The 15,053-nt window shown below is 39.4% G+C and overlaps 1 protein-coding gene across 3 annotated transcripts in view; it reads right to left on the minus strand.

Moving 5' to 3' along the window:
- FUT8 (fucosyltransferase 8) overlaps positions 1 to 13,477 on the minus strand; it is a 119,161-nt gene extending 105,684 nt beyond the window's left edge. The window contains exon 1 of one of the 3 annotated variants that reach the window (XM_083349036.1): positions 13,285 to 13,477. The gene's annotated coding sequence lies outside the window, so the exon portion shown is untranslated. Of the gene's footprint in view, positions 1 to 10,941; positions 11,043 to 12,909; positions 13,154 to 13,284 lie in introns of those variants that run through there. The other 2 variants (XM_083349037.1, XM_083349035.1) reach the window with 2 other exon arrangements.
- Between the last annotated feature and the right edge of the window lie 1,576 nt (positions 13,478 to 15,053).

The raw sequence follows: 15,053 nt of genomic DNA on the forward strand, positions 1-15,053 counted from the left end.
GGCCGGATGCGGCCCGCGAAGTGGTTTCATGTGGCCCACGAAGCCATCCTGGAAACAGTGAGGGAATGGCCCCCACTGCCTTGGCCCTGGCCCAGAGACCCTCCTCCTGCCAGAGACCCTCAGATCTGTCCCACTCCCGCCCAGGCCCCCATAGGCACCCTTGATGCGAACAATGTAGAGCTGGCCACGCCCACCCAGTAGGCCATACGCACTCTAGCCACGCCCACCCAGTAGGCCACGCCCACCCTGGCCATACCCACCTGGCCCTTTGAGGGCAACCGCAATGCTGATGCGGCCCTCAATGAAATTGAGTTTGACACCCCTGCTGTACCTGTTCAAACCATTTTCAAATGCAATTACCTTGGTTCTTAATATATTAATTTTCAGTTTCATGTTCCTCACTGTATCACTCTATCATTCACTGCAAATCAACTGGATTTTCAGTCAACAACTTGGTATCATCTACATTTAAAAATATTTGTTCATTCACACTCCAAACACTAATATCATTAATATTACTACAAGCTTTTCTTATATCCATAAATACATTAAATAATCAAAGGGACATCATGCAGCCTTGTCTTATTTACCTGTTCCATGTTAATCATTCACTAAGCATTCCATTTGTTGTCACATGTGCTTTACTTCCTTTATGTATTACTCTTATTGCATTCAAGAACTGACCTTCAGCTCTATGCAAAGGTTTCATAATTCAAGCCTATTAATTTTATCAGACACTTTGTGTAAATCAACAAATATGCAATGAACTAATTTTCTCAGATTCACATGTTTTTCAATGGCTTACCAAAAAATAAAATTCTCCCTTCATAGCAAAAAGCAGAACTGTCTTTCCAAATTTTGCTCATTGCTATGTCTTGTGGTACCTTCAAATCAGAAATTTACCAAATACCTTCGCCGGCACATTTAACAAAGTACCACTTCCTCCAACTGCCTGCATTAATTTTTGCTATTCTTTCCTATAAGTGAAAAACAACATTCTTCCAATTATCAGGCACAGATGCATTCTTTACACACACATTAAACTGGGCACACCATAATTCCATAAACAAAGCAAAACTGAATTAATATTTCTCTAGTTGCACCATCTATACATACCATTTTTCCACATTCCCAGAGCATTTAGAATTTCTTTGTCATCAATATTTTTTTCTGGGGCACTAATATTTACAGCACATATTTCCATTCCATTCTTCAAAATATTATTTTAATAAATTATAAAATGTTCCTTCCAATACATTCTCAGTTCAATTTCATCCCACTTTATACAATAATTTTAACTTTTTAATTCCACTTAGATTTCTGGAAACTCCTTTAACTTTCTTCATCTATTCATCAAAACATCCATTCTTCATCAAAACAATTTCCATCAAATTCATTCTATATTTTCTCTGCTTCTTTTAATTTTATCCATCTTTGCTATCTCATGTGCATGAGGAGCAGGGGAGGGGTGCAATATTATAAGGGGGTAAAAGCAAGCATGAGAGGCACCATGAAGCCAGGGAAGATGTGAAGTGGTATGCAAGGATACACAGAGATTTGTGAGCAGCGCAGCATGGATTGACGAAGTATGAGAGGCAAAAGTCAAGGTGGAGGGTGCACAGATTGTGAGGGCATGTGCGAGAGGTGTACCATGTGAGTCAGGGAGATGTGTGAGATACCAAGTGGCTCAGGAAAGGTGCATGGGGGTGCACAACAGACACATCGCAGACCAAGGAGATTGTATGAGGGTACACAAGAGTCATGGCACATTTCAGGGAGGGTGTGTGTGTGGGGGGGGTTAGTGGCCAACGCAATGTGAATGCAGAGGGGCTGATAGAGGATGCACATGTGCAGGAGATTTTCAATCTTCCCTGCTGCCTTTCCCATTGATTTTCTGGGGTGCTTGACAAGCAGTTTTAAGTGTAAATCAAGATCATGTTCACATGACCATGGGGTGCTGGAATGGCTGGAAATCCAAGGACCACCCTTTGCATAGCACTGTCATAAGTTGGAACTGTAAATAATAAGAAAAAAGCAAAGATGTTCACAAAACATTAATTGTTTGTAGACCAATATAGGAGAGAGTAACTGTTTCCCCATAAAAGAAAATAAAACTTAAAATTACAGTAATATAGTAATACAAAATGGGGCAGAACAACATCTGAATCAAGAGAAAAATTGTTACTAGGAAAGTGCACTACTTTATGAGTATAGCAGCATCTTAACGCAGATGCATATTTTCCAGGCTACACACAACTACACCTATGATCCTGGGAAAAGGCATGCTTGATTAAGGTGTGTTTGACAGGTACTATATCTATGATTATGTATCTTCACATCCACATTTCTCCTTTTAAATTCAAAGCACTGCATAGCCCTACTGCAAAAAAATATTGATTAAATTTATTGTAAGGTGGCTCTGAGCAGCTTACAGGTTATAAAACAAGTAGAAAAATAATTAAAATATTAAAACATTAAAATTACACAGATTAAGGTTTTAGAATAGACTAGAAAATGATTCTGTTCTCCCTAAAAATGAGTAATTAAGTTGAAATACCTGCTTTTCTTCCCCTCAAGAATATTTTAGATGGTAAGAATTATGGGAGACAAGAAGACTCATAGCATCTCCAGAGCAACTGTTATTAAAAGGTGTTTAGAACAAAGCATACTAGTGATAAGGAACAGCATGCTGTATTTTATTATTTACATTTCAACTAGCTACCTTCCAAGGGCTTAAGATGAGCAATACTAATATATAAGAGCTGTGCAAATAATTTGAAATATATGCTTTATGTTATATGAGAATGTAAGCCCCGCTCTTCTCTTCAATCATTAAAGCATCCATGTCTTTTCCAAGTTTCACACAATTGTTTCAAAAGCTGCTTCCAACTATCCTAAATGTGTATATATACATATCATTCTGGGAAGCAAAATATCTGTTCATCCATACATGCACAAATAGGAAGACATAGTAATTTCCAAAACAGCCTCATGAGCCTTACAAAAGACATAGATACTTTAATCATCTGGTTAAAAGCATGATTTAGTTAACTGAAGAGAAAGCTTGGTTCATACTTCCACACAATGTAAAGCACCTCTTCAGGATGCTTGTTCTGAATACATAAAAAGTAAAACCAACATACTAAGAAAATATGCACCTCTCACTGTTATTTCCTTCTAATACTATAATACTATTCATTCTTTCTTCTAATACTATCAGTCACACTAAGTATAATATTTTTCCTTTCAAAGATTACTATGGTTACTATGGTAGCTGCCTTATTTTATTATTGATAAGATCAACACAAACTTTTGAAAAAGAAATCCCATTTTCAGATTAAAACTATATCATAGGTTACATACTGGTTAATCCATGTTGCAATAATTCCTGGCAGATGGATTTACTTTAAGTCTCCTAAGGATCTGCACAAGATGAAAAAAGCTTTTATTCTGTGCTCACTAAATAACTTATACAAATATTTTCTCTGTTCTGTGTTCTGACAGAACAAACTTTGAAACATTTTGCATATTCTGTTATAATGAACAAGTGAAGTTTGAAACAAGCCTTTTAATCTCTTTTCATTCTACGGCTATGAAAGTGCAAGTACTGAGAAGACAGTTGGGTAGGCTGTCTTATAGAAAAACTTACCAAAAACCTTACACCTTTTTAAAATTGTCATTACTACATTCAGAACAGTTAGCATGCTTTTTGCAACCTGAATTTCTTGCAGTCCAGCAAAGTTGCACCAGCACAAATTCTTTTCAACAACTTCATAGATTCCCTTTAACAAATTATCACAGCACACACACAACGAAATAACAACAAAATTATACTTTTCTGGCTCTTGGCTCAAGTTTCTTTCTAATCCACATGTACAGTATACTTTTTCCATTTAGTAGTCTTGCTGCAAAAGCTCAAAAAATCTACATACTGTTTATATATAACAACCTAAAACATCAGCAGCATAACATTACAATGCACATGCATGGTGCACACATTTGAATTTGGCACAATATATACAGGAACATTACAATTCATGAATTTTCACTTATCCACAATGAAGAATTTTAACAATTTATTTTAAAAACAAAATACTGAGTAATCAGGCACTAATTACAATGAAAATGGTTCTGATTCCCAGGTTATAGTTCCATAATCTGTGGACCTGATAGCTTGGCTGTATCTAAGCTAAAATGGATATTTATTTGGGAGACAAAGCGATATTGCTTGTGTGGAAGAAGACAATGATTCATATCCTCCTCAAGAACTCCCTTCCCTTTTTAGAGCTTGTTGAGAGGATGGCAAACTAGCAATTACAGAAATCTTTATAGTAGATGAAATAGATGTTCTACCCTCTTTCTCATTGCAGTTAATCCTCAGTACAGGATTGAGACAGTATTGGTTATCTGGCAGGAAAATTTCTACCCTAGGCCAAGCAGAAAATGTGGCTGGTGCTAAGTTTTGGCTGGTGCTAAGATATTTCTAGGATCTAGCTGAGGACTTTCACTTTGAGGGACAGTTAAAATTATGATGTATTGTTTTATTTAGGACTTAATTATTATTGATTGCAGTTTGGTGATTTATTGTATTTTTAAACTGAATTTTTGGATATGGGTATAATTAGCTGCTAAATCTGTGGCCTGAAGAAGCATAAAACTCAGATTTCTATCGGCAAATGACAGAATTAGTATCTCCTCTTATTTCTATTAGTGGGATAAGATAGACCCTGTTATACTGGCATATGCGGGCCATTAAAATAAAGTCTTAGACAACAAATCCCAGTTTTCCTCTTAGCAGGGTATGGAGACACTCAGGAAGCAATGTTTAGAAACAGTGAATTTTGTGCTATGGTTCACAGTTCTATATCTTAATATAGAACTTGGTGCTGTTCTCACAGTTGTGCTTTATAGGTGCTTCAGAGATGGGCTTTGAACCCAATTGTCACTGTAGCTGACCATCCAGAGGCAAAAATCACACAGAAGTGTGTGATTTCTAGCTGAAGATGTGTGCAGTTGTGATGCTGCAGTGAGCTGCATCACATGACTGACACTTGTCAATCGCGAAGCCAGCAGGGAAAGTCACAAGTCACCCCAGCAAGTCACTCCTGCTTTTCCTCCTAAGGAACTTGTTGCAGAGTATGAAAATCCAGGAATTTTTCACTCCATAACACCTAATCCTCTAGTAGGCTCCACTGTCCTTCCTATGATCTCAGCTGACCTGGCTAAGACCCTAGGAGCCATGATGCTACAGTGGTTAGAATGCAGTATTGCAGGCTAATTCAGGTCATTGCCATGAGCTCAATCCTGATCAGCTCAAGGTTTACTCAGCCTTCCATCCTTCCAAGGTCAGTAAAATGAGGAGCCAGATTGTTGGGGGACAATATGCTGACTGCAAACTGCTTAGAGAATGCTGTAAAACAATATGAAGTGGTATATAAATCTCAGTGCTATTGCTAAGTTTCTCACAAGGACTATGTTGACCAGCCACAGGTCTCTGTTGGCCCTCCTACGCCCCCTCCCCAACCCCCCCCCCATGTTCCCCAGCACTTGCCACAGAATCTGTGCACCACCTATTCTCTTTCCCCAGGATTCCTGCCTTTCCCTCCTTAACATTTTGTACATTCTGGGGTTATAATGACAATTGGACTGCCGGGATTGCTGTCACTATGTAATATGGTCATGTGATATCATACCTATTAATTTAGCCCAGGTAAATTATGCCACTTCTACTGAGCAAAAGAGCATACAAACAATAATTAAATTTCATGGGCAACAGAGGCAAATTATATTCCAACAGCAGAAAAAATTCCTCTGCTGTTGTCAGACAGCTAGCTACCAATTTCATTGGCACCATATCTGTGTAATAGAACTTGGCTGTCTTGGCATCTCTCATGAATATTTACACCAGTTAACCCTGGAGAAGGCCAAATCAATAGTAAAAGAGAAAATCAGGGACATTGATCATCAAAATGTTATTACCAATACCACTGAATTCTATCACCAAATGCTAGTCAGTCACAGGTCCTCTACCGTGGGATATCTAAATCTAAGCAAATATAGATGGGTCTTTTCCAGAGCTGGCTTTGATGTCCTCCTATCAGCTGTACTGGTGGGAAGATTCCATGGGACTCCTTATTTGCAGAGACTTTGCTCTTGTGGATTCAGGATGGTAGAAACTCATGCACATGTCCTCATATGGTATCCTTTTCGTGATGCCCGAAGATATGCTCTGTTCTCTCCAATGATTTTCAAATATGAGGGCCATAAATTTTATGTTTATTACTTTTTAAGGGAGGCTAGCCCCACACATCAGGTGGCCAAATATCTTCACCGAGTTATGCAACTGCATAAAACCTAATCAGATATGTCATTTTATTGTCCAATTGTTTTTTTTCTTTTCCCAATAATAAATTATTGTGTCAAACTATTTCTATTTTTTACTATAAAGGCTGGCCAAAGATTGTAATAAAGGGATTTGATTTGACCACATCACTTAGCGATGGCAATCCTAGCACCACTTGCCATTGTAATCTGAGGACTGTAGTTTGTCACCTGGACTGCTAAATGACATGGTTGCCTTAACTGATTCTCTATCATTCTCATATCTGCTCTTCAATTATCCCAAACCAGGGATGACAGATGGAATAGGGACCTGTTTATTGTGTAATACACTTTCAAGGTCATAGTCTGAAAATTTGGAGGGGAGGGGAATTTGAGGGTGGGACACAGTCATAGACATAAGAATGAATCTTTAATCCTGCACTTAGAACAAAACTTCAGAACACTCAGAACAATTATTCTGATTTCACAATATTTGGCATGCTCAAGTGTTCCAAGTAAATAAAATGTTCAACAATAAACCAGTATCATCATGACATTTTGCAGAAGCTATATTAACTATTTCATTTAAAATTGGTTAGCTTATGTGATAAGTTTTTATATTAAATTATTAGCCTTTTTTAACATTATACCCCAGGTTCTTTAACAGATGGCAATAGTTCCCCACTTTTTAATGTGGCAGATGGTTATATGGCTTACTAATGTGTGCTAGCATTGTGGAGTGAGGAAAAGTATATACATTATACAATTTCATGGCTATTTTTTCTTGGTAAATAATGACTAAAACCTGTCCATTGTTTTCAAGGTTGAATTTTCTAAGCTTTTTTATTATTTGTAATAAATACTGTATTTTGGCACATAATTTTATATTTTGCATAAAAGAGATAGCAAAGAAAATGAGAGCCTAGAAAAGTATCGTATCTAAAGTAACATTTAAGAATATCTGTTACATAATGAAAAACATGGGATTAAATGGTAAACCAGAATGGTAAGGAGTTCAGGTTTACCAAGTCCTCTTACTGCCACAAGTTATACAAAGCCAGTTGGAACTGTCTCTGCTTTGTTTAGATTCCTATTCACCTGAACAATTCAGGTTTTGTACTTTCCTAGTTAATTGGAACCATAAGACAAAACCTTTAAGTTATTTTACTGGCTTGTTCACAGTAAGTAGCCAAAACTCTATGCACATCTGGTGACCTCTACGTGTTTTTAACTTCAATTCCAATCAGCTTCAGTCATTATGGTTAAGAGGAAGGAACTGTAAAAGCTGTAATCCTGTAATTTACCTTACTCTTGCATAAAGCAAACAAGGCAGACGTATGAGGGTTGATTTAACTGCTCTGAAGAAAGCATAAGAACAAATAACTTCAAATATTAAGAAATGTTTTAAAACTTATTTAATAAGTAAACTAACTGGTAGAAAATATTGTAAGCATATGTTGAGAATGGCAATTAGTAAAGTTAAATAGTAAGACTGCTTTGTTGTAAATGTTAGTAGTAAATTTAGATGGCAGGTAAATCAGGCTTATAAATTTAGAATGTTATGGTTATAAATTAGTGTTCATTATTTTTACTGTAACTGTATATGCATCATAATGTATATGGATATTGTTTTTGTATAATTTTAACCTGTTAATGTTATTAAGGTTGGATTACTTCCATATGTGGAGCACACTGAAAATAAGATTGTTTAATCATAAGGACTGTGCAGCACTTTGGATTTAAAGGCAAAATGGTACTCCAGACCAAGTAGATATACTCCTATAGTACCTACAATTACATCTTTTTTAAAAGATTTTTTTATCCCATCTTTATTAATTTATAAGCAACTCAAGGTGGAGAAAGTATATAGTTCTTCTTCCTCTCCTATTTTCCCTACAACAACAGTGACTGCCTGAAAAAGAGTGACTGGCCAAAGTCACCAACCTGCTAAGGAAGGGTTTCTAGGCCAGCAACTTAATCTCAAAGAGCACCAAGGACCTTCATTTCAACCTTGAGCTACAAATATTCTTCTCTTTTTTTTGGAACTTAAACCTCTACACCAGGCAGGTCAAACTGCTGGCCCGCGCGGGCCGGATGCATCACGATGAAACCCCGCCCTCCCCATTGCTGGCAATGGGGGGGGAAAAGTCACATGACATCGTGAGTTTGACATGCCTGCTCTACACTAAGCTGTAATACAATCCCAAAAAAAATCTTGTTTGGTTCAAGGAAGTGCAAATAAAGGTGTCTACTTAGCTGAAAAACCAATTAACAGACATTTCTTAAAAGAGAAGAAATCAAAAGATTCCTTAACTAGATACAAGTTTTAATTGGCTCAGAATTATAGTCGATTCCAAATATGGCTTGTTTACCACATTAAATGATATAAACCAGGCCTCTATGTCTTTAAAAAAACATGATTAAGACAAACCAGTTGTTTATTGGGATGGATTAAGTCAGTCATTTTTGAGAACTTAACTTTTATTTTTTTTAAATTAATTCAGCTCTTTAAAAGACATTTTCTAAATTCAATAGGGATATCCTAGCATTCACTAATGCAACTCATGGAAGTCAGAATTGATAGCAACAGAGCTACTGATTATGAAGATTCTTCTTCACTAATGCCTTCTGTAAATACTTTGACTCTACTGTACCTCAGGATCACTTTTCAAAACCAAGATGCCAGTACAATAAATATTATATCTCTTAAAAAGAACAGTAAACCAAATTAAGCAAATGATTAATACAAATATACCACTACTGCCAACTCAATAATCTGTCCTTTAATAAAGAGCTATAAGGAATGTTGCGACCAAAGCCCAACTAAATTCAAGAAGTTATCTGAATGAAAATCAAAATAAAACAAGTAATGAGCAATATTAGCTCAGACCTAGTTTGGCCTCTCTTTAAGAACATACTTCTGCATCTTCCAACATGCCAGCTGATGACCCTGTTCACAGAACAAACCTAACTGCGTCAGGGAGGAGTCAGAACACTTTAAACTAGTCCAGTGATTCCAGTAGCTAACCATTAGGGAGCAATTTTAATTTATAACAGCTCAGATGGTTGGGACAAAATTGACTCTCACAGTCAGGTGTGATCTCCAAACTCTCCCTCTGAATTTGAAATAAAGTCATAGAAAGTATCCCTTCAAACTTGAGATAAAACCATAGAAAGAGCCCCCCCCCCAAAATTTTCTATAGGAATATTATCATTTTTTTTACTCCCCTCTGCTACCTGCAGCCACAAGGGGAAATAAAAAAGGAGCACATAGGAATGGAGGTACATAAGTCCTCCCCCCAGTTGCTCTAGCTTCTCTATTACACTGATGCTGATCCTAATCATATCACCATAAATTATTACGTTTCCTCCAAAGAGGAATAAAACAGAAGGGTAGACAGTGATATTTTCCCAACCTTCTTTGTGGCATCTGGAAGATTATTATTTTTTAAAAAAATGGTTGCTTTCTAACAGAATACATCCGTGGAAATCATATATTTTACCCAGATATAGAGATGAGTCAGTTAACCAGGAAGTAGTTTAAGCTGCATGTTCAATAAATTTAATTTAATTTAATTTAATTTATTAATATTTAATAATAAAAATAAAGTTGCACTGTAGTCAAGTACCTGAATCAATTTTAGTAATATATTCTAAGTTCATGTTATCAGTTTATAAAAGTCTTTTCGATAAAAAGTAGTTTTAAACTGAGAATTTCTGAAAAGAAATTGATAATCATGATGTAGTATATAATGTAGTTGCCCATTGGAATGGGATGGGGTAATAAAAATAAAAGATTGAGTTCTGAAATATCCAGACAAATCAAACTTGTTATGAATTGTATAATACACTGTATACAAATTCTTTAATTAATAATGCACTGACTGTAATGGGCATTAAATACAATAATATAAATATTACTGTTATAAATTACATAGGATTTCTTTGCCAAGAAACATTTTTATAACAATACAATCATAAAGCTAGAAAGAAACTTATGTTTCAAAAATAGCAGCATAAATTTGAATTTTCTTTTGCTTTGGCACTAGCTCCCCCTCCAGACCAACTTAACACTATAATTACTTTTTTCATTATAAACACCACAGTAGCCACAAATCCACATTTTCTTTCAAGTCTTGGGATGATTCAGTCTCAAAAAATAATATATTTTAAAAGAAATCATTTATATTATCCTTATTTCCAAAACACCAAAATGTACTCTGACACTCATGTTTGTTCTAATAGTAAACAACTTTCTTTCAAACTGGAGAAATACCTGCTACATTCAATTGTATGTAAATTAATTAGCTGCCCTATAATCTTACAGCATTCCTACATTGTCAAGGGGGTCTTTGACCATTTTATGACACCTTTTTTTGACAGCCTAAGTGGCTATTGACCAATGTTAATAAAAACTCATCACTTATATATATTTTATTATGTAGCTCAAGCAAGTCTCCTAAAATAAACACTGGAAAAATGTATTATACAGTATTTTATATTGAACTTGAAACAAAACTCCATCTTACTCTAGTTTACAAGACTCAGGGGAATGGATGGCATAAATATTCCAAAAAAAAATATACATTCAATCGGCAGTCCTATACTGTACATACTTACCTAGACATAAATTCCAGAGAAATCAATGAAAATTACGTCTGAAAGAGGGAAAGGTGGTTTTCCTTTGGCATTACAGTATTCAAGTATATATATATCTGCAGAAGTTAAATATGGAGTTAAAATAGATTTAAGCATGCATAAACAAAACTGTTATTCAAAGTTAACAGTTAACCATATACTAAATTAATGGGTAACATGTTTCTTATAAAGTTCTAAGATCTCTTTTATCAGCAACTATAGAAATGATCTATAACTATCTACTTTTAATAAATTTAAAATGTGTTTTTATAATCAATATAATTTTGGAATGACATGGCAACAGCCCTGAAGGCATATTCTTTCAAGATTAATTGCCATCCTTTTAGCTTACATACTAGATAAAGGTAAAGGTAAAGGTTCCCCCGCACATGAATGCTAGTCGTTTCCGACTCTAGGGGCCGGTGCTCATCTCCGTTTCAAAGCCGAAGAGCCAGCGCTTGTCCGAGGACATCTCCGTGGTCATGTGGCTGGCATGACTAGACGCCAAAGGCGCACGGAGCGCTGTTACCTTCCCACCGTAGTGGTCCCCATTTTTCTACTTGCATTTTTACGTGCTTTCGAACTGCTAGGTTGGCAGAAGCTGGGACAAGTAACAGGTGCTCACTCTGCTACGCGGCACTCGGGATTCAACCTGATCGACAAGCTCAGCGTCCTAACCCGCTGAGCCACCGCGTCCCACACATACTAGATGCTGAAGTCTAAATATTTTTAAAACTTGGATACATAAGACATAAAATTATTAATTTCTATAAGAAATACCAGTAATTGTTATTAACAATAATAGGCATCATTAAACCATTTAAATTAAAAAAAACATTCCCAAACCAAATCTTACAGGTATTAATATAAATTCTAAACAGTTGCAACCTGCTCCTCAGACACATACTATCAGTTTGTTTTAGTGTTGATAATTCCACTAAAAAGAACCACTCCCAAAGTATGAATGGACAAGTATGCATGTAAATATTTGCAGACTTAAGGTCCAAAGTGAATTACACAGAGTGTATACTTTCATATTTACTTTTGAAGTGCTGTGTTCAGATCAGCAGACAACAGTGGTTTTGAAAACTTTTCTAGTTCAGTGACCCTAAAAAAGATGTGGCCTTGTAATGTAATACTTATGATTCTTTGATATTTTCATGCCACGATTCCCTCCACTGCAAAAAAAAAACACAAATCTAGTCTTACGTTTAAAATACATAGCAGCAGGTTTTATTGAAAAATCAGTTCAGCGTGTTAGGTAGGTTCACTTTGCAGATAGCACAATTTAAATTCAAAGTAAAAGACCTCCAAAGACAAACAGATCTAATGACACGAAGCACAAAAGCATCTTGTCCAAAGAGGGTTAGATCACTGAATAAAATAGGTATAACCGCAATTCATCCGTGAATACTGATGAAACTCAACCTAAGTTTCTTAATGTGAATCACCCAAAAAAGAAAAGCCCGGTATCGATTATTACACCCTTTATCTCGTCGTTCCGAACAATTACCCATTTCACTTTCGCTAGCCACCCCACCAGATGCATTTCCTGACTTTAGGGTTTCTCTTTTTCGGGGACGCGGGAGAGAAGAAAAAAAAAAGGACGAGAACAAGCTCCGAAGCTTTTCTTAGGGCGCTTTTTCTGCAGCCCCCCCCCCCCCAGCTTTCCCTTCCCATCCCTCCGTTTGCGCGCATTTCCCTCTCCACAGCCGCACAACGCAGCTGGCACACCGGCAGCCGATTGTTTCCGGCTTTTTTGTGTTTTTTTGCGGAGCTCGACGCGACTCTCCCAGGCGCCTCCTGTACGGATGATGCTTGAAGCTTCGGTTCTTTTTTTTTTTTTCTTCCCCTCTCTAGGCGCCGGGCTCCTTGAGCCGCAGCCGCTTTCCGGGATTCAGCGCCCACATAGCAACCGTAAGCGTTCCTGCTCGCGAGTCACCTACCTACCTTTATCTCTCTGGCCTCAAGCGCCCCCATTTGCCTTCTCAAGGAATCCAGGCCCGAAAGCTGGGCTGACAACCCTCCTTCCCTCCCTCAGGATCCCGTCCCGGGAGAGCTCGGCAGCCTTGGCGGAGCCCGCACGCATCTCCTCTTCCTATCCTGCCTTCGCTGACGAGAGACAACCTCCACAACCACACACACACACACACGCACGCGCGCGCGCGCGCGCACGCACCCCAGCCGGCGCCTTGAATAAACCGCTTGCTTCTACGCCGGGCCCACCGCGAAGAGCCGGCTCGAAGCGAGAGAAAGCCACCTCACAGCCCCAAGCGGAGCATCCTTCTCAAGTTTTCGGGAAATCTCCCCTCGACGCGGCCTCACCTTACCTAAAATCCGCTTCGGTCTCCGCGCCGGCGAAGCTCCCGCAGTTGCCCGGGGAGGGGGGGGTCTGACGGAGGAGAGAGGGGGAAGCGGGAGGCGGCGCGCCTGAGGAGAAGGCGGGGGAGGCAGCAGCGGCGAGAGGAGGGAGGGGGCGAGAAGACGGAAGCAGGAACCCAACGCGGCTTAACGGAGCCGCCGGGAGACTGGAGCCGGGCGAGACGCTGACAGAACACAGCGCCCTCGGGGGGGGGGAGGGAGGGAGGGAGAGGAGGGAGAGAGAGACGGCGCGCGCAGACGGGCTCTACCCGCGCGCCCGAAAAGCCTGGCGAGAGGGAAGGAAGTAATCCGAGCTAAGGAACCGTAAAGAAACGAGGGCGCGCGAGATGGGAAGGGACGCAAGGCCTTGGCGCTCGAAAGGGGAATAGACCCGAGGGGGGGCGTGGACTAGATGCGCGTGATGGGAGGAAGGCGGCCAATGAGAGAAGGATAGTCTAAAATCTCGATGCGGGGAGGAACGTTAGCTTGGCGGCCAAGGAGGCACTAGCGCAGGGGTCGGCAACCTTGGCTCTTTTATGACTCGCGGACTTCAACTCCCAGAATTCCTGAGCCAGCTACGCTGGCTCAGGAATTCTGGGAGTTGAAGTCCGCGAGTCATAAAAGAGCCAAGGTTGCCGACCCCTGCACTAGCGAGAGGAAAAGAAAGAAAAGGGGAAAAAAAAAAGCGTTGGCAGCACGCATGCGTGTTATAGCCCCCGACGTCGGTGCTGGTTTTCCCCCCGGGGTGCCTTGCACAGCTGGAGACAACACGTGCGTTTTGGCAGTGAGCAAAGAGGGCGGGGATCGCGCAGCAAACTCTTGTTTGGAAAGGAGCAGGAAGCGAGTTGTCGGTTCTCTTTCCCCCGCCACCCCGCTCTCCGTGCGAGAGTGAGCTGTGCCTGACACCCTTTGACGGAGTTATCTATCCCCACCCCCCTTCTAAAACTGGCCAAGGTCGCCAAGCATCTTGCGGTGGTGCCTCCTTCTTGCGTTTCATGCAGGGTTTCTCAACTTTGGCCACTTTTGAGGCGTGTGGACTTCCGACTCCCAGAATTAAGGAGATCGATGCTGTGGCTTCTCAAGTGGATCCCAATACGGTGGCGGATTAATCTGGAGAGGTCAGTTTTTCACGGAGTCCGGTCCTAACCATTCACAAAAGTTAACCATCACAGCAGCACTTTGAATTGTACTTGGGATGAGTGAAAGTCAGTGCGGGTGTTTCGGCTGAAATCGTGCTATATTCTCTAAATCAGAGGTCCCCAACCTTGGCAATTTTAAGACTTGTGGACTTCAATGCCCAGAATTCCTCAGCCAGCCAAGCTGGCTGAGGAATTCTGGGAGTTGAAGTCCACAAGTCTTAAAGTTCCCAAGGTTGGAGACCCCTGCTCTAAATAACAATATTCCTTTATTGGTTAAATTTCTTGACTGCTGCACTCCCGACTCCATCATTTGTAGCAATGGACTTCTGTAGCTAACTATATGCCACATTGCGGTACAGGTGACGTTAGTAAATTCTGTGTCATTTCCTCTCCAACGCCAAACCGTTAAATTCAAACCACATGTTTATTCTTTGCAATACTTTTGGTATGCCATCTTTGTTATATTCTTCCTGATTGTGAAAGCAACACTGTTCCTTCCTTGTTTTGGGCGCCCTGATTAGTACAGTCTTCTGATCTGAAGTGTCCAGTCCCAGTACATCTTAATGTGCTGATTACTGATCACATTAAGATTAC

The sequence above is a fragment of the Vipera ursinii genome (genome assembly GCF_947247035.1).
Source record: "Vipera ursinii genome assembly, chromosome: 1".
Taxonomy (NCBI): Eukaryota; Metazoa; Chordata; class Lepidosauria; order Squamata; family Viperidae; genus Vipera; species Vipera ursinii.